Raw genomic sequence first — 24,829 nt, forward strand, 5'->3', positions numbered from 1 at the left:
GCTAATGTGCTCCACTATCACAGAACTTTCCTCAGCCACCTGTGCCACATTAACACTCACACTCACACTCTCACCAACTCCAGGAACAAACCTCCCTCCCCCTTTTTCTCTTTGTTCTCCTCTATTCCCAGCTGCATCAGCATAACTTCTCTTCTTTTTATACCACATATCACAGCCTCTTGCCAAATGTTCCTCACTTCCACAGATATCACATGTCTTCTTCTCTGTACAAATACTTGCTTCATGACCAGTTTTCCCACAATTTCTGCAACATTCTCCTTTCTCAGGGCAATAATCCTGCACATGGCCATAGGCATGGCACTTTCTACAATATTGCAACTGGCCTTCATAAAAGCAGAAACCTCTCTCTCCTCCGATAGAAAACACCTGTGGTATGCTCTTCCTTCCATCTTGCATTCCTTCATCTTTTTTAAATTTTACAATAAACTTTCTCTTACAATTAAAGTACCCAAACTTGTTCTTAAGTCTTCCTATAAATTTCACTTCCTCGCAATACCGGAACAAAAAGTTTGTAACCATTTCATCAGAAACCTTAGGATTATACATGTGGACAATTACTACCTTTGTTGTATTCATAAATAACGGTTCCACTTTAATCTTCTTCATTATAGCAGGCTCACTTTTCCTCTTCATTTCTTCAAGATCCATATAGACTCTCTGGCAAATCTCAGAACCACAAAAAGTAATATCATAAATTCCTTGCCTAGGAAAATCCTGTATAGCCAATACATTCCATACCTGTAGGTAATCAAGCTTGCGAAGAATCTCCACAACGATTTGGTCAAGTCCGATCGTCCCCCGGTGCTCGCCAGGAACGTAGATCCGCACCGTGTCCTCAAGTCCACGCGCCTTCTCGCTCATTTTTGCAGGTAAAACCCACGATCGCAGCTCAGCAACAATCCAGGGCCCCCCGTAAAGAGGGCCCCGATCACCACTCCTTTCAACCCAAACCACGCACAGAAATCCACACGTGATCTTAGCCAAAAGGCCGAGAAGCGATAACCGTGAAAGGGGCGGGCCCAACAAGGTCCCCTTCATGGGCACTATCACTGCTTGCTGTCAGGGAGGCTGCCAGACAATTTTCCATGCACACTCTGGGCTGGGGGGCAGTCAACCACCAGTACACACAGCAGAACCTAAACCCATACCATTATTGCTAAGCAGCAAGACAGGGGCCCATTGCACTCCCACGGGGCCTTTTTAAATGCAATCCATAACCCGGATTTGCCAGGAACCCTTCTTACTCCTCCTACTTGCATGTGACACTGGGCTTAGGATCTGCATAGGAAACACACACACAAGCACACACCTACCTTTGTTGCCTGCAGATGCCTCCTTGGCTGTCCCCAAACGGTATCAAACCAACACCCACGGGAAGCTGTAAGCATAGAGGACATGCCTGCACCCCATTGGACTTACCTGTGTGGGTTAAATCCGGGTTATTTGACAACCTATGGCGGTGATGGTTCTGCTCAGGCAGAGCAGTGCTGATGCTCCTCATAAAGCTGTCGCTGCTGTGAAGGTTCTAGGTGACATCACAAATCCCTTTGGTTACATACACAACAAAGCTGGGTTGTTGTTGTTTACACTCTGCAAGGCCTGTGGAAGTGAGTGACATCATAGCACTGTAGTTCTGAGGGTTCAAGATGGATGCAACAATCTCCTGTTGCTTCTATGAAGGCCATAATAGACGACATCACCAAACAGCTCCATAGTCACATACACAGCAAAGGAGAGATGTTGTTTACACCTAGTGATGTCAGTGGTATTGAGTGACACCACAGCACAGTGCTAAGGCTCCTGGGCCTGGACACAGCAGCGGCTGCAATATCTCAACGGAGAATACGTTTATATCTATGTGTGTGTGTGCGCATATATATATATATATATATATATATATATATATATATATATATATATATTTCTCCGCCGAAATCACTTTTAAACCCATTTCCACCTTTTTTTCCCTTCTCTTCCTCTTACTTTTTTTTCACGTTTTTTTACGTTTTTCTCCTTTTCGCCTCTTTTCTGGGCGTATTATTCTTCTTTTTCTTCTTTTTTTTCGTCTAATGCATACCCCATCAGTGCAGCAATGCTTATTCAATACCGCCAGCAGATGGAGACACTGGGGGATAATTTTCTAAGGATTTATACTGATTTTTCCTGTCTGAATTTGTCGCACAGAAAGTTGCAGGCCAAATATGTGTGACATTTCTGCGACTTTAGCTTCTAGAGCATTTTTACAACATTATACATAGGTGCTGAATACATAAAAAGCGACTGTTCAGCGACAGACAAGTCGCATCGGCTGAAAGTAGGCCAGAATGTCAGTCCATGTTGGAGCAGGTTTAGATACAGTCTAAAGCATAGATCTCAAAGTCTGTGCACAGAATTTAGCAAGGGCCTCGCACCTTCTGATGCATCAGGTAGGTGCACAATAGCATAGCCTAACCCTCTGTACTTTGGTCTATATTGATGCGGGACATAGACAGCCAGCTGATGACCAATCCATTAGTGCAATGGATGGCTGGAAGCATTTGTCTTTGCCTTTGCAATACCACAGAAGCAATGCATGGTCAATGTACAGCAATGACACACCTGTGTGAACAGCCAGGAGACCCCCCCCCCCCCCCCCCCATGTTATGTTACATAGTTACATAGTTAGTACGGTCGAAAAAAGACATATGTCCATCACGTTCAACCAGGGAATTAAGGGGTAGGGGTGTGGCGCGATATTGGGGAAGGGATGAGATTTTATATTTCTTCATAAGCATTAATCTTATTTTGTCAATTAGGAACATTCAGCACCCACCCGCTATCAAGGCAGCTGCCTATCATGTCATGCCCTACCTGCACAGGTGTGCTGGCTACTCAAATGATCCAATTAAGGAGGCCATTTAGTCAGCAGCAGCAGAAGTCCTGTGCCTGGACGCTCCAACAGGGGCCAGACACAAGCAGAAGCAGAAGCAGCAGAAGCAGCAGCAGCACCACCTTTTGTTTTTTGGCTGCAGCAGCAGCAAGGCCCACAGGGCTGGCTAGCTGGCTAGCCAGCAAGCAGGTAGCAATGAAAGTAGGAATCTTTCTTTTTAACCCTGTAAGGGGGTGGTGCACTGTACCCGAAGATACTGCCATATCGGGTCAATGCATAGGGCGACGGAAGCAAGCTTCGAAATCGGCCCCCGTTCTCAAAAATCCATTTAATATATGGTCCCCAGATAGGGGACGTATCAGATATTAAACTGATAAGAACAGATACTACACTTGATCTTAGCCAAAAGGCCGAGAAGCGATAACCGTGAAAGGGGCGGGCCCAACAAGGTCCCCTTCATGGGCACTATCACTGCTTGCTGTCAGGGAGGCTGCCAGACAATTTTCCATGCACACTCTGGGCTGGGGGGCAGTCAACCACCAGTACACACAGCAGAACCTAAACCCATACCATTATTGCTAAGCAGCAAGACAGGGGCCCATTGCACTCCCACGGGGCCTTTTTAAATGCAATCCATAACCCGGATTTGCCAGGAACCCTTCTTACTCCTCCTACTTGCATGTGACACTGGGCTTAGGATCTGCATAGGAAACACACACACAAGCACACACCTACCTTTGTTGCCTGCAGATGCCTCCTTGGCTGTCCCCAAACGGTATCAAACCAACACCCACGGGAAGCTGTAAGCATAGAGGACATGCCTGCACCCCATTGGACTTACCTGTGTGGGTTAAATCCGGGTTATTTGACAACCTATGGCGGTGATGGTTCTGCTCAGGCAGAGCAGTGCTGATGCTCCTCATAAAGCTGTCGCTGCTGTGAAGGTTCTAGGTGACATCACAAATCCCTTTGGTTACATACACAACAAAGCTGGGTTGTTGTTGTTTACACTCTGCAAGGCCTGTGGAAGTGAGTGACATCATAGCACTGTAGTTCTGAGGGTTCAAGATGGATGCAACAATCTCCTGTTGCTTCTATGAAGGCCGTAATAGACGACATCACCAAACAGCTCCATAGTCACATACACAGCAAAGGAGAGATGTTGTTTACACCTAGTGATGTCAGTGGTATTGAGTGACATCACAGCACAGTGCTAAGGCTCCTGGGCCTGGACACAGCAGCGGCTGCAATATCTCAACGGAGAATACGTTTATATCTATGTGTGTGTGTGCGCATATATATATATATATATATATATATATATATATATATATATATATTTCTCCGCCAAAATCACTTTTAAACCCATTTCCACCTTTTTTTCCCTTCTCTTCCTCTTACTTTTTTTTCACTTTTTTTACGTTTTTCTCCTTTTCGCCTCTTTTCTGGGCGTATTATTCTTCTTTTTCTTCTTTTTTTTCGTCTGATGCATACCCCATCAGTGCAGCAATGCTTATTCAATACCGCCAGCAGATGGAGACACTGGGGGATAATTTTCTAAGGATTTATACTGATTTTTCCTGTCTGAATTTGTCGCACAGAAAGTTGCAGGCCAAATATGTGTGACATTTCTGCGACTTTAGCTTCTAGAGCATTTTTACAACATTATACATAGGTGCTGAATACATAAAAAGCGACTGTTCAGCGACAGACAAGTCGCATCGGCTGAAAGTAGGCCAGAATGTCAGTCCATGTTGGAGCAGGTTTAGATACAGTCTAAAGCATAGATCTCAAAGTCTGTGCACAGAATTTAGCAAGGGCCTCGCACCTTCTGATGCATCAGGTAGGTGCACAATAGCATAGCCTAACCCTCTGTACTTTGGTCTATATTGATGCGGGACATAGACAGCCAGCTGATGACCAATCCATTAGTGCAATGGATGGCTGGAAGCATTTGTCTTTGCCTTTGCAATACCACAGAAGCAATGCATGGTCAATGTACAGCAATGACACACCTGTGTGAACAGCCAGGAGACCCCCCCCCCCCCCCCCCATGTTATGTTACATAGTTACATAGTTAGTACGGTCGAAAAAAGACATATGTCCATCACGTTCAACCAGGGAATTAAGGGGTAGGGGTGTGGCGCGATATTGGGGAAGGGATGAGATTTTATATTTCTTCATAAGCATTAATCTTATTTTGTCAATTAGGAACATTCAGCACCCACCCGCTATCAAGGCAGCTGCCTATCATGTCATGCCCTACCTGCACAGGTGTGCTGGCTACTCAAATGATCCAATTAAGGAGGCCATTTAGTCAGCAGCAGCAGAAGTCCTGTGCCTGGACGCTCCAACAGGGGCCAGACACAAGCAGAAGCAGAAGCAGCAGAAGCAGCAGCAGCACCACCTTTTGTTTTTTGGCTGCAGCAGCAGCAAGGCCCACAGGGCTGGCTAGCTGGCTAGCCAGCAAGCAGGTAGCAATGAAAGTAGGAATCTTTCTTTTTAACCCTGTAAGGGGGTGGTGCACTGTACCCGAAGATACTGCCATATCGGGTCAATGCATAGGGCGACGGAAGCAAGCTTCGAAATCGGCCCCCGTTCTCAAAAATCCATTTAATATATGGTCCCCAGATAGGGGACGTATCAGATATTAAACTGATAAGAACAGATTTTTTTTTAAGTTAGCCCTCAGAACTCAATCAGAGCTCCAAGATCTTATATGGACTCGATTGTTTTGTTCATCATCAGGTAACACTTTTATTTATTCCTAAAAAAAGACAAATTGAAATAAAATATTATAACAACAATAAAAATAATAAACATTCCAAAATTATAACAAATTCATTCCCTTTCTCCGGGCGTAAACTGCCAAGTAATCAATTAAACCATAGGTTAAGCTTCCTTTTTCCATTTCCCTTTTTACTGGGATGGCCAACCAGGCCGGTATTTTATAAGTTACCATAAATCGATCCACGTCAGGGCGAAAAGAATCATAAACTTTGTTTCTTACTGCAGGCAACTTGGCTTTAAAGGTGGATAATAGATTATCCAGGTCCTGTAAGAACAATTCTCTTTCCTCATCTGGAGCTCTCTCCAAAATAGTTTGGAAAGACCCTGAATATCCTCTTAAATCTCTCACCGGCTCTTCATTTTTCTTTTTACTCTTATGCTCTCCAATGTTCTTTTCTTCTACTATCATCTCTTTTCCAACAATTTTTGGCTCTTGGGTTACCACAGATCTTTTAATTTCTGGCTCTTGTTCAGAAACTTCTTCTTCTCTTTTCTTCTTCCTCTTTGGACAGTTCACATACATGTGACCAATTTTGTTACATAAATTACATTTACTTTTTTGGCTACAGGATTCGATTTCATGACCTTCTTTTTGGCATTTTTGGCACCACATTGAGGTGCACTCTTCCTTTAAATGGCCATATTTCTTGCATTTTCTACAGAAATTCTGCATACCTGCAAAAAACATATCTCCATTGATAACCCCTATTTTAAAACGGGCAGGGGGATAAAGAACTCTTCCATCTGCGTCTTCCTTGAACTTTACTTTAAATCTCCACTTTGTTGTCCAGACTCCATACTGATTATAAATTTTCCCAAGTGGCGCAATTTCCTCACAAAATTGGGTCAAAAGAATTATAATATCCTCCTCAGGGACGTAAGGACTATACATCCTCACCGTTAAAATTCTTTCTCTCCTGGGAAAGTGGGGAATGACTTCCACGCCCTCCCACACTGGATCAGACTTGATTGTCTCAAATTTCTTCCAAAATAAATCATAATCCTCTTCGGAAACCAAAATAACATCAAAGCACCCTTTCTTTGGAAATTCCAACATGGAAAGGATTTGTGTCTTTGCAATTTCCAAAACTCCAAAAAGAATTTCCTCCATTACAAAGGAAAGTCCTCTTCTTTTCTTCTCAAGGTCTTTCAGCAGGATCCGGACCCCATTCTTGATCTTCCCAAAAAAAGGAACCTCCTCTCCAACAGATTGAGAGGTGTCCATGATCTCTTCCATCTTCAATAGGCGTGTCCAGGCAGGGACAGAAAAACACTCCCCCACCAAAGAGTGGGCAGTGAAGGGTGATCGCCTCCCGTTGTCTGGGGACTAAGCCGGCTCCCTAATAGCAGCAGGGGGGTGAAGTCCCTCCGTTAAGAAGGACGATCCCCCCAGGCCAAGGAGCCGGGTACCCCAGACACCCTCTGACCAGACCAAGTGAGCAGATACTACACTTGATCTTAGCCAAAAGGCCGAGAAGCGATAACCGTGAAAGGGGCGGGCCCAACAAGGTCCCCTTCATGGGCACTATCACTGCTTGCTGTCAGGGAGGCTGCCAGACAATTTTCCATGCACACTCTGGGCTGGGGGGCAGTCAACCACCAGTACACACAGCAGAACCTAAACCCATACCATTATTGCTAAGCAGCAAGACAGGGGCCCATTGCACTCCCACGGGGCCTTTTTAAATGCAATCCATAACCCGGATTTGCCAGGAACCCTTCTTACTCCTCCTACTTGCATGTGACACTGGGCTTAGGATCTGCATAGGAAACACACACACAAGCACACACCTACCTTTGTTGCCTGCAGATGCCTCCTTGGCTGTCCCCAAACGGTATCAAACCAACACCCACGGGAAGCTGTAAGCATAGAGGACATGCCTGCACCCCATTGGACTTACCTGTGTGGGTTAAATCCGGGTTATTTGACAACCTATGGCGGTGATGGTTCTGCTCAGGCAGAGCAGTGCTGATGCTCCTCATAAAGCTGTCGCTGCTGTGAAGGTTCTAGGTGACATCACAAATCCCTTTGGTTACATACACAACAAAGCTGGGTTGTTGTTGTTTACACTCTGCAAGGCCTGTGGAAGTGAGTGACATCATAGCACTGTAGTTCTGAGGGTTCAAGATGGATGCAACAATCTCCTGTTGCTTCTATGAAGGCCGTAATAGACGACATCACCAAACAGCTCCATAGTCACATACACAGCAAAGGAGAGATGTTGTTTACACCTAGTGATGTCAGTGGTATTGAGTGACATCACAGCACAGTGCTAAGGCTCCTGGGCCTGGACACAGCAGCGGCTGCAATATCTCAACGGAGAATACGTTTATATCTATGTGTGTGTGTGCGCATATATATATATATATATATATATATATATATATATATTTCTCCGCCGAAATCACTTTTAAACCCATTTCCACCTTTTTTTCCCTTCTCTTCCTCTTACTTTTTTTTCACGTTTTTTTACGTTTTTCTCCTTTTCGCCTCTTTTCTGGGCGTATTATTCTTCTTTTTCTTCTTTTTTTTCGTCTAATGCATACCCCATCAGTGCAGCAATGCTTATTCAATACCGCCAGCAGATGGAGACACTGGGGGATAATTTTCTAAGGATTTATACTGATTTTTCCTGTCTGAATTTGTCGCACAGAAAGTTGCAGGCCAAATATGTGTGACATTTCTGCGACTTTAGCTTCTAGAGCATTTTTACAACATTATACATAGGTGCTGAATACATAAAAAGCGACTGTTCAGCGACAGACAAGTCGCATCGGCTGAAAGTAGGCCAGAATGTCAGTCCATGTTGGAGCAGGTTTAGATACAGTCTAAAGCATAGATCTCAAAGTCTGTGCACAGAATTTAGCAAGGGCCTCGCACCTTCTGATGCATCAGGTAGGTGCACAATAGCATAGCCTAACCCTCTGTACTTTGGTCTATATTGATGCGGGACATAGACAGCCAGCTGATGACCAATCCATTAGTGCAATGGATGGCTGGAAGCATTTGTCTTTGCCTTTGCAATACCACAGAAGCAATGCATGGTCAATGTACAGCAATGACACACCTGTGTGAACAGCCAGGAGACCCCCCCCCCCCCCCCCCATGTTATGTTACATAGTTACATAGTTAGTACGGTCGAAAAAAGACATATGTCCATCACGTTCAACCAGGGAATTAAGGGGTAGGGGTGTGGCGCGATATTGGGGAAGGGATGAGATTTTATATTTCTTCATAAGCATTAATCTTATTTTGTCAATTAGGAACATTCAGCACCCACCCGCTATCAAGGCAGCTGCCTATCATGTCATGCCCTACCTGCACAGGTGTGCTGGCTACTCAAATGATCCAATTAAGGAGGCCATTTAGTCAGCAGCAGCAGAAGTCCTGTGCCTGGACGCTCCAACAGGGGCCAGACACAAGCAGAAGCAGAAGCAGCAGAAGCAGCAGCAGCACCACCTTTTGTTTTTTGGCTGCAGCAGCAGCAAGGCCCACAGGGCTGGCTAGCTGGCTAGCCAGCAAGCAGGTAGCAATGAAAGTAGGAATCTTTCTTTTTAACCCTGTAAGGGGTGGTGCACTGTACCCGAAGATACTGCCATATCGGGTCAATGCATAGGGCGACAGAAGCAAGCTTCGAAATCGGCCCCCGTTCTCAAAAATCCATTTAATATATGGTCCCCAGATAGGGGACGTATCAGATATTAAACTGATAAGAACAGATACTACACTTGATCTTAGCCAAAAGGCCGAGAAGCGATAACCGTGAAAGGGGCGGGCCCAACAAGGTCCCCTTCATGGGCACTATCACTGCTTGCTGTCAGGGAGGCTGCCAGACAATTTTCCATGCACACTCTGGGCTGGGGGGCAGTCAACCACCAGTACACACAGCAGAACCTAAACCCATACCATTATTGCTAAGCAGCAAGACAGGGGCCCATTGCACTCCCACGGGGCCTTTTTAAATGCAATCCATAACCCGGATTTGCCAGGAACCCTTCTTACTCCTCCTACTTGCATGTGACACTGGGCTTAGGATCTGCATAGGAAACACACACACAAGCACACACCTACCTTTGTTGCCTGCAGATGCCTCCTTGGCTGTCCCCAAACGGTATCAAACCAACACCCACGGGAAGCTGTAAGCATAGAGGACATGCCTGCACCCCATTGGACTTACCTGTGTGGGTTAAATCCGGGTTATTTGACAACCTATGGCGGTGATGGTTCTGCTCAGGCAGAGCAGTGCTGATGCTCCTCATAAAGCTGTCGCTGCTGTGAAGGTTCTAGGTGACATCACAAATCCCTTTGGTTACATACACAACAAAGCTGGGTTGTTGTTGTTTACACTCTGCAAGGCCTGTGGAAGTGAGTGACATCATAGCACTGTAGTTCTGAGGGTTCAAGATGGATGCAACAATCTCCTGTTGCTTCTATGAAGGCCGTAATAGACGACATCACCAAACAGCTCCATAGTCACATACACAGCAAAGGAGAGATGTTGTTTACACCTAGTGATGTCAGTGGTATTGAGTGACATCACAGCACAGTGCTAAGGCTCCTGGGCCTGGACACAGCAGCGGCTGCAATATCTCAACGGAGAATACGTTTATATCTATGTGTGTGTGTGCGCATATATATATATATATATATATATATATATATATATATATATATATATTTCTCCGCCGAAATCACTTTTAAACCCATTTCCACCTTTTTTTCCCTTCTCTTCCTCTTACTTTTTTTTCACGTTTTTTTACGTTTTTCTCCTTTTCGCCTCTTTTCTGGGCGTATTATTCTTCTTTTTCTTCTTTTTTTTCGTCTAATGCATACCCCATCAGTGCAGCAATGCTTATTCAATACCGCCAGCAGATGGAGACACTGGGGGATAATTTTCTAAGGATTTATACTGATTTTTCCTGTCTGAATTTGTCGCACAGAAAGTTGCAGGCCAAATATGTGTGACATTTCTGCGACTTTAGCTTCTAGAGCATTTTTACAACATTATACATAGGTGCTGAATACATAAAAAGCGTCTGATCAGCGACAGACAAGTCGCATCGGCTGAAAGTAGGCCAGAATGTCAGTCCATGTTGGAGCAGGTTTAGATACAGTCTAAAGCATAGATCTCAAAGTCTGTGCACAGAATTTAGCAAGGGCCTCGCACCTTCTGATGCATCAGGTAGGTGCACAATAGCATAGCCTAACCCTCTGTACTTTGGTCTATATTGATGCGGGACATAGACAGCCAGCTGATGACCAATCCATTAGTGCAATGGATGGCTGGAAGCATTTGTCTTTGCCTTTGCAATACCACAGAAGCAATGCATGGTCAATGTACAGCAATGACACACCTGTGTGAACAGCCAGGAGACCCCCCCCCCCCCCCCCATGTTATGTTACATAGTTACATAGTTAGTACGGTCGAAAAAAGACATATGTCCATCACGTTCAACCAGGGAATTAAGGGGTAGGGGTGTGGCGCGATATTGGGGAAGGGATGAGATTTTATATTTCTTCATAAGCATTAATCTTATTTTGTCAATTAGGAACATTCAGCACCCACCCGCTATCAAGGCAGCTGCCTATCATGTCATGCCCTACCTGCACAGGTGTGCTGGCTACTCAAATGATCCAATTAAGGAGGCCATTTAGTCAGCAGCAGCAGAAGTCCTGTGCCTGGACGCTCCAACAGGGGCCAGACACAAGCAGAAGCAGAAGCAGCAGAAGCAGCAGCAGCACCACCTTTTGTTTTTTGGCTGCAGCAGCAGCAAGGCCCACAGGGCTGGCTAGCTGGCTAGCCAGCAAGCAGGTAGCAATGAAAGTAGGAATCTTTCTTTTTAACCCTGTAAGGGGGTGGTGCACTGTACCCGAAGATACTGCCATATCGGGTCAATGCATAGGGCGACGGAAGCAAGCTTCGAAATCGGCCCCCGTTCTCAAAAATCCATTTAATATATGGTCCCCAGATAGGGGACGTATCAGATATTAAACTGATAAGAACAGATACTACACTTGATCTTAGCCAAAAGGCCGAGAAGCGATAACCGTGAAAGGGGCGGGCCCAACAAGGTCCCCTTCATGGGCACTATCACTGCTTGCTGTCAGGGAGGCTGCCAGACAATTTTCCATGCACACTCTGGGCTGGGGGGCAGTCAACCACCAGTACACACAGCAGAACCTAAACCCATACCATTATTGCTAAGCAGCAAGACAGGGGCCCATTGCACTCCCACGGGGCCTTTTTAAATGCAATCCATAACCCGGATTTGCCAGGAACCCTTCTTACTCCTCCTACTTGCATGTGACACTGGGCTTAGGATCTGCATAGGAAACACACACACAAGCACACACCTACCTTTGTTGCCTGCAGATGCCTCCTTGGCTGTCCCCAAACGGTATCAAACCAACACCCACGGGAAGCTGTAAGCATAGAGGACATGCCTGCACCCCATTGGACTTACCTGTGTGGGTTAAATCCGGGTTATTTGACAACCTATGGCGGTGATGGTTCTGCTCAGGCAGAGCAGTGCTGATGCTCCTCATAAAGCTGTCGCTGCTGTGAAGGTTCTAGGTGACATCACAAATCCCTTTGTGGTTACATACACAACAAAGCTGGGTTGTTGTTGTTTACACTCTGCAAGGCCTGTGGAAGTGAGTGACATCATAGCACTGTAGTTCTGAGGGTTCAAGATGGATGCAACAATCTCCTGTTGCTTCTATGAAGGCCGTAATAGACGACATCACCAAACAGCTCCATAGTCACATACACAGCAAAGGAGAGATGTTGTTTACACCTAGTGATGTCAGTGGTATTGAGTGACATCACAGCACAGTGCTAAGGCTCCTGGGCCTGGACACAGCAGCGGCTGCAATATCTCAACGGAGAATACGTTTATATCTATGTGTGTGTGTGCGCATATATATATATATATATATATATATATATATATATATATATATATATTTCTCCGCCGAAATCACTTTTAAACCCATTTCCACCTTTTTTTCCCTTCTCTTCCTCTTACTTTTTTTTCACGTTTTTTTACGTTTTTCTCCTTTTCGCCTCTTTTCTGGGCGTATTATTCTTCTTTTTCTTCTTTTTTTTCGTCTAATGCATACCCCATCAGTGCAGCAATGCTTATTCAATACCGCCAGCAGATGGAGACACTGGGGGATAATTTTCTAAGGATTTATACTGATTTTTCCTGTCTGAATTTGTCGCACAGAAAGTTGCAGGCCAAATATGTGTGACATTTCTGCGACTTTAGCTTCTAGAGCATTTTTACAACATTATACATAGGTGCTGAATACATAAAAAGCGACTGTTCAGCGACAGACAAGTCGCATCGGCTGAAAGTAGGCCAGAATGTCAGTCCATGTTGGAGCAGGTTTAGATACAGTCTAAAGCATAGATCTCAAAGTCTGTGCACAGAATTTAGCAAGGGCCTCGCACCTTCTGATGCATCAGGTAGGTGCACAATAGCATAGCCTAACCCTCTGTACTTTGGTCTATATTGATGCGGGACATAGACAGCCAGCTGATGACCAATCCATTAGTGCAATGGATGGCTGGAAGCATTTGTCTTTGCCTTTGCAATACCACAGAAGCAATGCATGGTCAATGTACAGCAATGACACACCTGTGTGAACAGCCAGGAGACCCCCCCCCCCCCCCCCCCCCATGTTATGTTACATAGTTACATAGTTAGTACGGTCGAAAAAAGACATATGTCCATCACGTTCAACCAGGGAATTAAGGGGTAGGGGTGTGGCGCGATATTGGGGAAGGGATGAGATTTTATATTTCTTCATAAGCATTAATCTTATTTTGTCAATTAGGAACATTCAGCACCCACCCGCTATCAAGGCAGCTGCCTATCATGTCATGCCCTACCTGCACAGGTGTGCTGGCTACTCAAATGATCCAATTAAGGAGGCCATTTAGTCAGCAGCAGCAGAAGTCCTGTGCCTGGACGCTCCAACAGGGGCCAGACACAAGCAGAAGCAGAAGCAGCAGAAGCAGCAGCAGCACCACCTTTTGTTTTTTGGCTGCAGCAGCAGCAAGGCCCACAGGGCTGGCTAGCTGGCTAGCCAGCAAGCAGGTAGCAATGAAAGTAGGAATCTTTCTTTTTAACCCTGTAAGGGGGTGGTGCACTGTACCCGAAGATACTGCCATATCGGGTCAATGCATAGGGCGACGGAAGCAAGCTTCGAAATCGGCCCCCGTTCTCAAAAATCCATTTAATATATGGTCCCCAGATAGGGGACGTATCAGATATTAAACTGATAAGAACAGATACTACACTTGATCTTAGCCAAAAGGCCGAGAAGCGATAACCGTGAAAGGGGCGGGCCCAACAAGGTCCCCTTCATGGGCACTATCACTGCTTGCTGTCAGGGAGGCTGCCAGACAATTTTCCATGCACACTCTGGGCTGGGGGGCAGTCAACCACCAGTACACACAGCAGAACCTAAACCCATACCATTATTGCTAAGCAGCAAGACAGGGGCCCATTGCACTCCCACGGGGCCTTTTTAAATGCAATCCATAACCCGGATTTGCCAGGAACCCTTCTTACTCCTCCTACTTGCATGTGACACTGGGCTTAGGATCTGCATAGGAAACACACACACAAGCACACACCTACCTTTGTTGCCTGCAGATGCCTCCTTGGCTGTCCCCAAACGGTATCAAACCAACACCCACGGGAAGCTGTAAGCATAGAGGACATGCCTGCACCCCATTGGACTTACCTGTGTGGGTTAAATCCGGGTTATTTGACAACCTATGGCGGTGATGGTTCTGCTCAGGCAGAGCAGTGCTGATGCTCCTCATAAAGCTGTCGCTGCTGTGAAGGTTCTAGGTGACATCACAAATCCCTTTGGTTACATACACAACAAAGCTGGGTTGTTGTTGTTTACACTCTGCAAGGCCTGTGGAAGTGAGTGACATCATAGCACTGTAGTTCTGAGGGTTCAAGATGGATGCAACAATCTCCTGTTGCTTCTATGAAGGCCGTAATAGACGACATCACCAAACAGCTCCATAGTCACATACACAGCAAAGGAGAGATGTTGTTTACACCTAGTGATGTCAGTGGTATTGAGTGACATCACAGCACAGTGCTAAGGCTCCTGGGCCTGGACACAGCAGCGGCTGCAATATCTCAACGGAGAATACGTTTATATCTATGTGTGTGTGTGCGCATATATATATATATATATATATATATATATATATATATATATATATTTCTCCGCCGAAATCACTTTTAAACCCATTTCCACCTTTTTTTCCCTTCTCTTCCTCTTACTTTTTTTTCACGTTTTTTTACGTTTTTCTCCTTTTCGCCTCTTTTCTGGGCGTATTATTCTTCTTTTTCTTCTTTTTTTTCGTCTAATGCATACCCCATCAGTGCAGCAATGCTTATTCAATACCGCCAGCAGATGGAGACACTGGGGGATAATTTTCTAAGGATTTATACTGATTTTTCCTGTCTGAATTTGTCGCACAGAAAGTTGCAGGCCAAATATGTGTGACATTTCTGCGACTTTAGCTTCTAGAGCATTTTTACAACATTATACATAGGTGCTGAATACATAAAAAGCGACTGTTCAGCGACAGACAAGTCGCATCGGCTGAAAGTAGGCCAGAATGTCAGTCCATGTTGGAGCAGGTTTAGATACAGTCTAAAGCATAGATCTCAAAGTCTGTGCACAGAATTTAGCAAGGGCCTCGCACCTTCTGATGCATCAGGTAGGTGCACAATAGCATAGCCTAACCCTCTGTACTTTGGTCTATATTGATGCGGGACATAGACAGCCAGCTGATGACCAATCCATTAGTGCAATGGATGGCTGGAAGCATTTGTCTTTGCCTTTGCAATACCACAGAAGCAATGCATGGTCAATGTACAGCAATGACACACCTGTGTGAACAGCCAGGAGACCCCCCCCCCCCCCCCCCCCATGTTATGTTACATAGTTACATAGTTAGTACGGTCGAAAAAAGACATATGTCCATCACGTTCAACCAGGGAATTAAGGGGTAGGGGTGTGGCGCGATATTGGGGAAGGGATGAGATTTTATATTTCTTCATAAGCATTAATCTTATTTTGTCAATTAGGAACATTCAGCACCCACCCGCTATCAAGGCAGCTGCCTATCATGTCATGCCCTACCTGCACAGGTGTGCTGGCTACTCAAATGATCCAATTAAGGAGGCCATTTAGTCAGCAGCAGCAGAAGTCCTGTGCCTGGACGCTCCAACAGGGGCCAGACACAAGCAGAAGCAGAAGCAGCAGAAGCAGCAGCAGCACCACCTTTTGTTTTTTGGCTGCAGCAGCAGCAAGGCCCACAGGGCTGGCTAGCTGGCTAGCCAGCAAGCAGGTAGCAATGAAAGTAGGAATCTTTCTTTTTAACCCTGTAAGGGGGTGGTGCACTGTACCCGAAGATACTGCCATATCGGGTCAATGCATAGGGCGACGGAAGCAAGCTTCGAAATCGGCCCCCGTTCTCAAAAATCCATTTAATATATGGTCCCCAGATAGGGGACGTATCAGATATTAAACTGATAAGAACAGATACTACACTTGATCTTAGCCAAAAGGCCGAGAAGCGATAACCGTGAAAGGGGCGGGCCCAACAAGGTCCCCTTCATGGGCACTATCACTGCTTGCTGTCAGGGAGGCTGCCAGACAATTTTCCATGCACACTCTGGGCTGGGGGGCAGTCAACCACCAGTACACACAGCAGAACCTAAACCCATACCATTATTGCTAAGCAGCAAGACAGGGGCCCATTGCACTCCCACGGGGCCTTTTTAAATGCAATCCATAACCCGGATTTGCCAGGAACCCTTCTTACTCCTCCTACTTGCATGTGACACTGGGCTTAGGATCTGCATAGGAAACACACACACAAGCACACACCTACCTTTGTTGCCTGCAGATGCCTCCTTGGCTGTCCCCAAACGGTATCAAACCAACACCCACGGGAAGCTGTAAGCATAGAGGACATGCCTGCACCCCATTGGACTTACCTGTGTGGGTTAAATCCGGGTTATTTGACAACCTATGGCGGTGATGGTTCTGCTCAGGCAGAGCAGTGCTGATGCTCCTCATAAAGCTGTCGCTGCTGTGAAGGTTCTAGGTGACATCACAAATCCCTTTGGTTACATACACAACAAAGCTGGGTTGTTGTTGTTTACACTCTGCAAGGCCTGTGGAAGTGAGTGACATCATAGCACTGTAGTTCTGAGGGTTCAAGATGGATGCAACAATCTCCTGTTGCTTCTATGAAGGCCGTAATAGACGACATCACCAAACAGCTCCATAGTCACATACACAGCAAAGGAGAGATGTTGTTTACACCTAGTGATGTCAGTGGTATTGAGTGACATCACAGCACAGTGCTAAGGCTCCTGGGCCTGGACACAGCAGCGGCTGCAATATCTCAACGGAGAATACGTTTATATCTATGTGTGTGTGTGCGCATATATATATATATATATATATATATATATATATATATATATATTTCTCCGCCGAAATCACTTTTAAACCCATTTCCACCTTTTTTTCCCTTCTCTTCCTCTTACTTTTTTTTCACGTTTTTTTACGTTTTTCTCCTTTTCGCCTCTTTTCTGGGCGTATTATTCTTCTTTTTCTTCTTTTTTTTCGTCTAATGCATACCCCATCAGTGCAGCAATGCTTATTCAATACCGCCAGCAGATGGAGACACTGGGGGATAATTTTCTAAGGATTTATACTGATTTTTCCTGTCTGAATTTGTCGCACAGAAAGTTGCAGGCCAAATATGTGTGACATTTCTGCGACTTTAGCTTCTAGAGCATTTTTACAACATTATACATAGGTGCTGAATACATAAAAAGCGACTGTTCAGCGACAGACAAGTCGCATCGGCTGAAAGTAGGCCAGAATGTCAGTCCATGTTGGAGCAGGTTTAGATACAGTCTAAAGCATAGATCTCAAAGTCTGTGCACAGAATTTAGCAAGGGCCTCGCACCTTCTGATGCATCAGGTAGGTGCACAATAGCATAGCCTAACCCTCTGTACTTTGGTCTATATTGATGCGGGACATAGACAGCCAGCTGATGACCAATCCATTAGTGCAATGGATGGCTGGAAGCATTTGTCTTTGCCTTTGCAATACCACAGAAGCAATGCATGGTCAATGTACAGCAATGACACACCTGTGTGAACAGCCAGGAGACCCCCCCCCCCCCCCCCCCGCATGTTATGTTACATAGTTACATAGTTAGTACGGTCGAAAAAAGACATATGTCCATCACGTTCAACCAGGGAATTAAGGGGTAGGGGTGTGGCGCGATATTGGGGAAGGGATGAGATTTTATATTTCTTCATAAGCATTAATCTTATTTTGTCAATTAGGAACATTCAGCACCCACCCGCTATCAAGGCAGCTGCCTATCATGTCATGCCCTACCTGCACAGGTGTGCTGGCTACTCAAATGATCCAATTAAGGAGGCCATTTAGTCAGCAGCAGCAGAAGTCCTGTGCCTGGACGCTCCAACAGGGGCCAGACACAAGCAGAAGCAGAAGCAGCAGAAGCAGCAGCAGCACCACCTTTTGTTTTTTGGCTGCAGCAGCAGCAAGGCCCACAGGGCTGGCTAGCTGGCTAGCCAGCAAGCAGGTAGCAATGAAAGTAGGAATCTTTCTTTTTAACCCTGTAAGGGGGTGGTGCACTGTACCCGAAGATACTGCCATATCGGGTCAATGCATAAGGCGACGGAAGCAAGCTTCGAAATCGGCCCCCGTTCTCAAAAATCCATTTAATATATGGTCCCCAGATAGGGGACGTATCAGATATTAAACTGATAAGAACAGATACTACACTTGATCTTAGCCAAAAGGCCGAGAAGCGATAACCGTGAAAGGGGCGGGCCCAACAAGGTCCCCTTCATGGGCACTATCACTGCTTGCTGTCAGGGAGGCTGCCAGACAATTTTCCATGCACACTCTGGGCTGGGGGGCAGTCAACCACCAGTACACACAGCAGAACCTAAACCCATACCATTATTGCTAAGCAGCAAGACAGGGGCCCATTGCACTCCCACGGGGCCTTTTTAAATGCAATCCATAACCCGGATTTGCCAGGAACCCTTCTTACTCCTCCTACTTGCATGTGACACTGGGCTTAGGATCTGCATAGGAAACACACACACAAGCACACACCTACCTTTGTTGCCTGCAGATGCCTCCTTGGCTGTCCCCAAACGGTATCAAACCAACACCCACGGGAAGCTGTAAGCATAGAGGACATGCCTGCACCCCATTGGACTTACCTGTGTGGGTTAAATCCGGGTTATTTGACAACCTATGGCGGTGATGGTTCTGCTCAGGCAGAGCAGTGCTGATGCTCCTCATAAAGCTGTCGCTGCTGTGAAGGTTCTAGGTGACATCACAAATCCCTTTGGTTACATACACAACAAAGCTGGGTTGTTGTTGTTTACACTCTGCAAGGCCTGTGGAAGTGAGTGACATCATAGCACTGTAGTTCTGAGGGTTCAAGATGGATGCAACAATCTCCTGTTGCTTCTATGAAGGCCGTAATAGACGACATCACCAAACAGCTCCATAGTCACATACACAGCAAAGGAGAGATGTTGTTTACACCTAGTGATGTCAGTGGTATTGAGTGACATCACAGCACAGTGCTAAGGCTCCTGGGCCTGGACACAGCAGCGGCTGCAATATCTCAACGGAGAATACGTTTATATCTATGTGTGTGTGTGCGCATATATATATATATATATATATATATATATATATATATATATATATATTTCTCCGCCGAAATCACTTTTAAACCCATTTCCACCTTTTTTTCCCTTCTCTTCCTCTTACTTTTTTTTCACGTTTTTTTACGTTTTTCTCCTTTTCGCCTCTTTTCTGGGCGTATTATTCTTCTTTTTCTTCTTTTTTTTCGTCTAATGCATACCCCATCAGTGCAGCAATGCTTATTCAATACCGCCAGCAGATGGAGACACTGGGGGATAATTTTCTAAGGATTTATACTGATTTTTCCTGTCTGAATTTGTCGCACAGAAAGTTGCAGGCCAAATATGTGTGACATTTCTGCGACTTTAGCTTCTAGAGCATTTTTACAACATTATACATAGGTGCTGAATACATAAAAAGCGACTGTTCAGCGACAGACAAGTCGCATCGGCTGAAAGTAGGCCAGAATGTCAGTCCATGTTGGAGCAGGTTTAGATACAGTCTAAAGCATAGATCTCAAAGTCTGTGCACAGAATTTAGCAAGGGCCTCGCACCTTCTGATGCATCAGGTAGGTGCACAATAGCATAGCCTAACCCTCTGTACTTTGGTCTATATTGATGCGGGACATAGACAGCCAGCTGATGACCAATCCATTAGTGCAATGGATGGCTGGAAGCATTTGTCTTTGCCTTTGCAATACCACAGAAGCAATGCATGGTCAATGTACAGCAATGACACACCTGTGTGAACAGCCAGGAGACCCCCCCCCCCCCCCCCCCCCATGTTATGTTACATAGTTACATAGTTAGTACGGTCGAAAAAAGACATATGTCCATCACGTTCAACCAGGGAATTAAGGGGTAGGGGTGTGGCGCGATATTGGGGAAGGGATGAGATTTTATATTTCTTCATAAGCATTAATCTTATTTTGTCAATTAGGAACATTCAGCACCCACCCGCTATCAAGGCAGCTGCCTATCATGTCATGCCCTACCTGCACAGGTGTGCTGGCTACTCAAATGATCCAATTAAGGAGGCCATTTAGTCAGCAGCAGCAGAAGTCCTGTGCCTGGACGCTCCAACAGGGGCCAGACACAAGCAGAAGCAGAAGCAGCAGAAGCAGCACCACCTTTTGTTTTTTGGCTGCAGCAGCAGCAAGGCCCACAGGGCTGGCTAGCTGGCTAGCCAGCAAGCAGGTAGCAATGAAAGTAGGAATCTTTCTTTTTAACCCTGTAAGGGGGTGGTGCACTGTACCCGAAGATACTGCCATATCGGGTCAATGCATAGGGCGACGGAAGCAAGCTTCGAAATCGGCCCCCGTTCTCAAAAATCCATTTAATATATGGTCCCCAGATAGGGGACGTATCAGATATTAAACTGATAAGAACAGATACTACACTTGATCTTAGCCAAAAGGCCGAGAAGCGATAACCGTGAAAGGGGCGGGCCCAACAAGGTCCCCTTCATGGGCACTATCACTGCTTGCTGTCAGGGAGGCTGCCAGACAATTTTCCATGCACACTCTGGGCTGGGGGGCAGTCAACCACCAGTACACACAGCAGAACCTAAACCCATACCATTATTGCTAAGCAGCAAGACAGGGGCCCATTGCACTCCCACGGGGCCTTTTTAAATGCAATCCATAACCCGGATTTGCCAGGAACCCTTCTTACTCCTCCTACTTGCATGTGACACTGGGCTTAGGATCTGCATAGGAAACACACACACAAGCACACACCTACCTTTGTTGCCTGCAGATGCCTCCTTGGCTGTCCCCAAACGGTATCAAACCAACACCCACGGGAAGCTGTAAGCATAGAGGACATGCCTGCACCCCATTGGACTTACCTGTGTGGGTTAAATCCGGGTTATTTGACAACCTATGGCGGTGATGGTTCTGCTCAGGCAGAGCAGTGCTGATGCTCCTCATAAAGCTGTCGCTGCTGTGAAGGTTCTAGGTGACATCACAAATCCCTTTGGTTACATACACAACAAAGCTGGGTTGTTGTTGTTTACACTCTGCAAGGCCTGTGGAAGTGAGTGACATCATAGCACTGTAGTTCTGAGGGTTCAAGATGGATGCAACAATCTCCTGTTGCTTCTATGAAGGCCGTAATAGACGACATCACCAAACAGCTCCATAGTCACATACACAGCAAAGGAGAGATGTTGTTTACACCTAGTGATGTCAGTGGTATTGAGTGACATCACAGCACAGTGCTAAGGCTCCTGGGCCTGGACACAGCAGCGGCTGCAATATCTCAACGGAGAATACGTTTATATCTATGTGTGTGTGTGCGCATATATATATATATATATATATATATATATATATATTTCTCCGCCGAAATCACTTTTAAACCCATTTCCACCTTTTTTTCCCTTCTCTTCCTCTTACTTTTTTTTCACGTTTTTTTACGTTTTTCTCCTTTTCGCCTCTTTTCTGGGCGTATTATTCTTCTTTTTCTTCTTTTTTTTCGTCAAATGCATACCCCATCAGTGCAGCAATGCTTATTCAATACCGCCAGCAGATGGAGACACTGGGGGATAATTTTCTAAGGATTTATACTGATTTTTCCTGTCTGAATTTGTCGCACAGAAAGTTGCAGGCCAAATATGTGTGACATTTCTGCGACTTTAGCTTCTAGAGCATTTTTACAACATTATACATAGGTGCTGAATACATAAAAAGCGACTGTTCAGCGACAGACAAGTCGCATCGGCTGAAAGTAGGCCAGAATGTCAGTCCATGTTGGAGCAGGTTTAGATACAGTCTAAAGCATAGATCTCAAAGTCTGTGCACAGAATTTAGCAAGGGCCTCGCACCTTCTGATGCATCAGGTAGGTGCACAATAGCATAGCCTAACCCTCTGTACTTTGGTCTATATTGATGCGGGACATAGACAGCCAGCTGATGACCAATCCATTAGTGCAATGGATGGCTGGAAGCATTTGTCTTTGCCTTTGCAATACCACAGAAGCAATGCATGGTCAATGTACAGCAATGACACACCTGTGTGAACAGCCAGGAGACCCCCCCCCATGTTATGTTACATAGTTACATAGTTAGTACGGTCGAAAAAAGACATATGTCCATCACGTTCAACCAGGGAATTAAGGGGTAGGGGTGTGGCGCGATATTGGGGAAGGGATGAGATTTTATATTTCTTCATAAGCATTAATCTTATTTTGTCAATTAGGAACATTCAGCACCCACCCGCTATCAAGGCAGCTGCCTATCATGTCATGCCCTACCTGCACAGGTGTGCTGGCTACTCAAATGATCCAATTAAGGAGGCCATTTAGTCAGCAGCAGCAGAAGTCCTGTGCCTGGACGCTCCAACAGGGGCCAGACACAAGCAGAAGCAGCAGAAGCAGCAGCAGCACCACCTTTTGTTTTTTGGCTGCAGCAGCAGCAAGGCCCACAGGGCTGGCTAGCTGGCTAGCCAGCAAGCAGGTAGCAATGAAAGTAGGAATCTTTCTTTTTAACCCTGTAAGGGGGTGGTGCACTGTACCCGAAGATACTGCCATATCGGGTCAATGCATAGGGCGACGGAAGCAAGCTTCGAAATCGGCCCCCGTTCTCAAAAATCCATTTAATATATGGTCCCCAGATAGGGGACGTATCAGATATTAAACTGATAAGAACAGATACTACACTTGATCTTAGCCAAAAGGCCGAGAAGCGATAACCGTGAAAGGGGCGGGCCCAACAAGGTCCCCTTCATGGGCACTATCACTGCTTGCTGTCAGGGAGGCTGCCAGACAATTTTCCATGCACACTCTGGGCTGGGGGGCAGTCAACCACCAGTACACACAGCAGAACCTAAACCCATACCATTATTGCTAAGCAGCAAGACAGGGGCCCATTGCACTCCCACGGGGCCTTTTTAAATGCAATCCATAACCCGGATTTGCCAGGAACCCTTCTTACTCCTCCTACTTGCATGTGACACTGGGCTTAGGATCTGCATAGGAAACACACACACAAGCACACACCTACCTTTGTTGCCTGCAGATGCCTCCTTGGCTGTCCCCAAACGGTATCAAACCAACACCCACGGGAAGCTGTAAGCATAGAGGACATGCCTGCACCCCATTGGACTTACCTGTGTGGGTTAAATCCGGGTTATTTGACAACCTATGGCGGTGATGGTTCTGCTCAGGCAGAGCAGTGCTGATGCTCCTCATAAAGCTGTCGCTGCTGTGAAGGTTCTAGGTGACATCACAAATCCCTTTGGTTACATACACAACAAAGCTGGGTTGTTGTTGTTTACACTCTGCAAGGCCTGTGGAAGTGAGTGACATCATAGCACTGTAGTTCTGAGGGTTCAAGATGGATGCAACAATCTCCTGTTGCTTCTATGAAGGCCGTAATAGACGACATCACCAAACAGCTCCATAGTCACATACACAGCAAAGGAGAGATGTTGTTTACACCTAGTGATGTCAGTGGTATTGAGTGACATCACAGCACAGTGCTAAGGCTCCTGGGCCTGGACACAGCAGCGGCTGCAATATCTCAACGGAGAATACGTTTATATCTATGTGTGTGTGTGCGCATATATATATATATATATATATATATATATTTCTCCGCCGAAATCACTTTTAAACCCATTTCCACCTTTTTTTCCCTTCTCTTCCTCTTACTTTTTTTTCACGTTTTTTTACGTTTTTCTCCTTTTCGCCTCTTTTCTGGGCGTATTATTCTTCTTTTTCTTCTTTTTTTTCGTCTAATGCATACCCCATCAGTGCAGCAATGCTTATTCAATACCGCCAGCAGATGGAGACACTGGGGGATAATTTTCTAAGGATTTATACTGATTTTTCCTGTCTGAATTTGTCGCACAGAAAGTTGCAGGCCAAATATGTGTGACATTTCTGCGACTTTAGCTTCTAGAGCATTTTTACAACATTATACATAGGTGCTGAATACATAAAAAGCGACTGTTCAGCGACAGACAAGTCGCATCGGCTGAAAGTAGGCCAGAATGTCAGTCCATGTTGGAGCAGGTTTAGATACAGTCTAAAGCATAGATCTCAAAGTCTGTGCACAGAATTTAGCAAGGGCCTCGCACCTTCTGATGCATCAGGTAGGTGCACAATAGCATAGCCTAACCCTCTGTACTTTGGTCTATATTGATGCGGGACATAGACAGCCAGCTGATGACCAATCCATTAGTGCAATGGATGGCTGGAAGCATTTGTCTTTGCCTTTGCAATACCACAGAAGCAATGCATGGTCAATGTACAGCAATGACACACCTGTGTGAACAGCCAGGAGACCCCCCCCCCCCCCATGTTATGTTACATAGTTACATAGTTAGTACGGTCGAAAAAAGACATATGTCCATCACGTTCAACCAGGGAATTAAG

At 45.7% G+C, this 24,829-nt stretch overlaps 9 non-coding genes and 1 pseudogene across 9 annotated transcripts; all 10 read right to left on the reverse strand.

Moving 5' to 3' along the window:
• Positions 1-3,121: 3,121 nt before the first annotated feature.
• On the reverse strand, positions 3,122-3,312 carry LOC130349664 (U2 spliceosomal RNA). The gene has a single exon (XR_008886943.1). It is a non-coding gene; the product is annotated as a U2 spliceosomal RNA (small nuclear RNA).
• A 2,094-nt stretch (positions 3,313-5,406) lies between these two features.
• Positions 5,407-5,590, reverse strand: LOC130349687 (U2 spliceosomal RNA). Its single transcript, XR_008886964.1, has one exon. It is a non-coding gene; the product is annotated as a U2 spliceosomal RNA (small nuclear RNA).
• A 1,435-nt stretch (positions 5,591-7,025) lies between these two features.
• On the reverse strand, positions 7,026-7,162 carry LOC130349633 (U2 spliceosomal RNA; annotated as a pseudogene).
• Positions 7,163-9,248: 2,086 nt separating this feature from the next.
• On the reverse strand, positions 9,249-9,439 carry LOC130349631 (U2 spliceosomal RNA). Its single transcript, XR_008886915.1, has one exon. It is a non-coding gene; the product is annotated as a U2 spliceosomal RNA (small nuclear RNA).
• Positions 9,440-11,535: 2,096 nt separating this feature from the next.
• Positions 11,536-11,726, reverse strand: LOC130349665 (U2 spliceosomal RNA). The gene has a single exon (XR_008886944.1). It is a non-coding gene; the product is annotated as a U2 spliceosomal RNA (small nuclear RNA).
• A 2,102-nt stretch (positions 11,727-13,828) lies between these two features.
• LOC130349666 (U2 spliceosomal RNA) lies at positions 13,829-14,019 on the reverse strand. Its single transcript, XR_008886945.1, has one exon. It is a non-coding gene; the product is annotated as a U2 spliceosomal RNA (small nuclear RNA).
• Positions 14,020-16,116: 2,097 nt separating this feature from the next.
• Positions 16,117-16,307, reverse strand: LOC130349667 (U2 spliceosomal RNA). Its single transcript, XR_008886946.1, has one exon. It is a non-coding gene; the product is annotated as a U2 spliceosomal RNA (small nuclear RNA).
• A 2,096-nt stretch (positions 16,308-18,403) lies between these two features.
• LOC130349678 (U2 spliceosomal RNA) lies at positions 18,404-18,594 on the reverse strand. The gene has a single exon (XR_008886956.1). It is a non-coding gene; the product is annotated as a U2 spliceosomal RNA (small nuclear RNA).
• A 2,094-nt stretch (positions 18,595-20,688) lies between these two features.
• LOC130349668 (U2 spliceosomal RNA) lies at positions 20,689-20,879 on the reverse strand. The gene has a single exon (XR_008886947.1). It is a non-coding gene; the product is annotated as a U2 spliceosomal RNA (small nuclear RNA).
• A 2,070-nt stretch (positions 20,880-22,949) lies between these two features.
• LOC130349671 (U2 spliceosomal RNA) lies at positions 22,950-23,140 on the reverse strand. The gene has a single exon (XR_008886949.1). It is a non-coding gene; the product is annotated as a U2 spliceosomal RNA (small nuclear RNA).
• Positions 23,141-24,829: the final 1,689 nt, after the last annotated feature.

This window comes from Hyla sarda, unplaced genomic scaffold (genome assembly GCF_029499605.1).
Source record: "Hyla sarda isolate aHylSar1 unplaced genomic scaffold, aHylSar1.hap1 scaffold_920, whole genome shotgun sequence".
Lineage (NCBI taxonomy): Eukaryota > Metazoa > Chordata > Amphibia > Anura > Hylidae > Hyla > Hyla sarda.